This window comes from Haplochromis burtoni, unplaced genomic scaffold (genome assembly GCF_018398535.1).
Source record: "Haplochromis burtoni strain Fernald_Lab_line unplaced genomic scaffold, NCSU_Asbu1 Contig_748, whole genome shotgun sequence".
Lineage (NCBI taxonomy): Eukaryota > Metazoa > Chordata > Actinopteri > Cichliformes > Cichlidae > Haplochromis > Haplochromis burtoni.
The window spans coordinates 28,747-32,298 of NW_024583109.1; positions in this window are offsets into that span (position 1 = coordinate 28,747).

Genomic DNA, 3,552 nt, shown 5'->3' on the forward strand with positions numbered 1-3,552 from the left:
AAAAAAAAAAAAAAAAAAATCCCACATGCATACTACCCTTTAGGGCTAAGCCCCAGGTGTTTCAAATCTCTGGCTCCGCCTCGGACTACAGACCTAGTAAAATGTTCAAAATAAAGTCATCCACAGGCAAAATTAATATAATAATTCCTTAGTGATGTTGGTCAGCTACTGTAGACCCCAGAGAGGTCTGTCTCCTTGTTAAATATAAACAGATGGTCATGCAACTCTAGTAATATTCTCATCTGGGATTTGGTGGAAGTGGTGCATCACAGTCACTGAGCAGATGAAAATCCTTTCACTATAGCTGTGTGTTGCAGCTGGGATCATTACATTGCAAAATTAAGTTCTTTCCCCCATAACTTAATTTTTTTAGAATAATAAAATATTAAGTGATTGTATTAAAATGAGCAGAAGTGTGGTATAGCCTAGGTGTCTGTGAAGGTTCTCAGTCATCCAGGTCATCGTAATCAAAGGAGCTTGCAAAGAATATAGCCTAGGGTTTAAGGTGGGATTTGGCAGGTGTAGGAGATGTGCAGTGGAGCATGGGAAAGGGAATCTCTTACAAATGACAGATGTAAAAATGTATGTTTTTAGTTCCAGTAGATTTTTCTTTGTGCGCAGGCTGTGATCAGCTGATCTGTGTCACAAAGAGCCATTATTTCCTTTGATAATAATCTCTTATCTTCCTCTCCCGTCCTCTCATTCTTACATTTTTTTTTTCATTTTTGGGTGTCACTCTTTAATGTTTTTTTTTCCTTTCCCTGATATGTACAGCATTTTTACACAGCAAAATTTCGCTTTTAAGACATCATGTGTGGCATATTGCACAGAACTAGAGATACACTGATTTAATTTCTCTGAAAGTGTGATCCACTGATATGTAGTTTTGCTAATTTTCTATCTAACAATTATAACTGACAACCTATAGAAGCACAAATAAACTTGTTTTCATAATAACATAAATGATTAAACTACAATACAAAACAAAAACCAGTATGTTACTTGAAAGAAATATAGAAAAATTACTGAAAATTAGTTGCTTGGGCGATATGACCCGAAATTCATATGTCGATATTTTTTAGCTGGATGGCGATATACGATATATATCTCGACATTTTGTTTTTAAGCCATAAGGTAAGAACAAAAAGAGTTCTTAGTCAAAGCTGTGTCCCAGATGTCACACAGGCACTTTTATTAACATACAGCGTAGATGTACATGAAGAAATTCCTCAAAAATAAATTATCAGCATTTATTAAATAATAATGCTCCATAAATAAAAGAAAACAATGTTGTCTTTGTGCAAAAAAAAAAAGCTCACAATTGTGCAGTCAAAATGTAAACTAAAAGACGCTGAGCATAATAACAAAGGCAGATTTCACAGCTGCTCTATTCCCAAGTTCTACTGCGTGACTGACAGCCTGGAGTTTGAAATCTGCTTCATAACCGTGTCTCTTAACAGGTGCCATTTATGGTCCTTATACACACAATACGGTAATATTACGTTGAAGCACAGTACGTATTACTCCGCGAGGCTCCTGACTATGGTAGCCATAATGCTTCAACAATGCATTAAGCAGTGCGACTTTGTAGCTTACCAAAGTTGAACTAAAGCATTTATTGACAGATTGCTGAGTGCTGTGTACCACATAAAATCGGTTCGCGTTCAGTAAGCACAACCAGAATTCATACATAAGGCACACTGTCGATTTTTGAGAAAATGAAAGGATTTTAGGCCATGCATGTCGTTAGCGCGGTTAGCTCGCTAACACGTCGATGCTGTCCGCGGTAAGTCGTTAACGGAGATTTGCTGTGCCCATCTTGTCGTTGCCTGCAGGTGAAGCAATGGGGGAGGGGGAGTTGTGTTCAGTGAAGGAGAGGCGAGGCCCAGTAACGTTGCATAGTGACAAAAGTGGACGAAAGAGAGGCAAACTTGCGGCTCCACAAGTATAATTATAAGGTAACATATACTATATCGATATAAACGATATTGTCACATCTTATATCTCGTATGAAAATATATCGATATTTTTAAAAAACTCGATATATCGCTCAGTCCTACTTTACCCCCATATGACATATTTTACCTCGCTAAACTTAAGCAGGTGCAGGAGATTTCTATAACAAAACAAGTATCAGTTACATCATTTTTCAGTATGTTTATAACTTCACCAGATAAGAGGATTTGTCTCTATGTCTCCATAATTGTTCTCATAACTCCTTTGAACATTTGCTTATACCAAGGCTGTTGGCTTGTAGCTTGCTTGCTGATTTTGGATAGCTTTACCTTTAGCTACTTTCCTTTTTTTTTTAGCTTCTTTAAAGTGTCAATGTTCATGTGGGTGAGGTCAATTTAAGAGTCTGGTTTGATTTGTTGTTATGAATACTTTTGTGGCATTCCCCATATGGTTTAATTAGGAAAAGTTTGTATTTTCTCACAGTAACGGTGTGTGCACACCGAACGCGATTGACGCGAACAAAAACGTGCCAGACGCCCCTAATTTGACGCGTGCACATTCGCACCTTAACGCGTGTCCAACACAAATCAATCGCGCGTGAAAATATGCAATTTTGACGCGCGTGAACCGGAAATGTCGGAGGAATGTGGGAGGAAGTTGTGCCATCGAGTAAAAAGTTATCAGTGCTTGCTGTACATACTGTACCTGTGGGTGCAGCAGCAGGAGCTCAGGGAGCCAGGAGAAGCAATAGGGGATGGCTCTGCTGCAGAATAAGTTGGTTCTATCAAGAAAATATTAAATGTTAACAGGTTGAATACAATAATCATAGAGAAAGTATATACAGTGGTCCCTCATTTATTGCAGAAGGGGTTCTCAGAATAACTAGCCCCTCGCCACACACTTTATACACAGTTTTCCCCACACACGAACATTAGTCACAGTTCTCACAAGTTGTTTGTCAAAGTACAAACCTTTGTAGATTGCAAAATGTAAAAGTATTATTATGTTGCGTTTTGCGACGAAATGATCACCAAATTCATTGCGACTTGCTCACAAAATTCATAATAATGTTGTTTATTTATAATAACAATTCTGTTATAAGTTAATATTGTAATTAGAGTTGATATCAGCTATTTGCTAATAGGTCAGTATTGGACTGTATAACAGCCGAAATATGAAAATTTAAAACAGTAGTGTTCTGAGTTTTGAGCTTTTCCACTAGAGAGCAGTGTGCAACTTTCCAGTTGACAACACTTATTCGGAATTACCAAAAACAGAACAGCTAGCTAATCTGATTCGAATCGTGCAGAGTGTAAGCAAGTAATCTATGAACTGTTCTGACAATCAAACAAGATTATTTTTAAATTGAATTGTGTTAGTAAAGACTCATAAATAACTACATGTAACAAATGTTGGGCAAATCTGTTTATGGTTCGTGTGTCTAAAAGAAAAAAAAATTGCCTGACATACTGGATTTTTGATATCACCAAGTATCAGTGTTGGGATTGGTTTTAAATCTCATACATCAGTCATGTTCTAATTGGTATTAAGTCCAGTCCATTCCCAGTGATCACGAGAGGAAACACGAGACTGAGA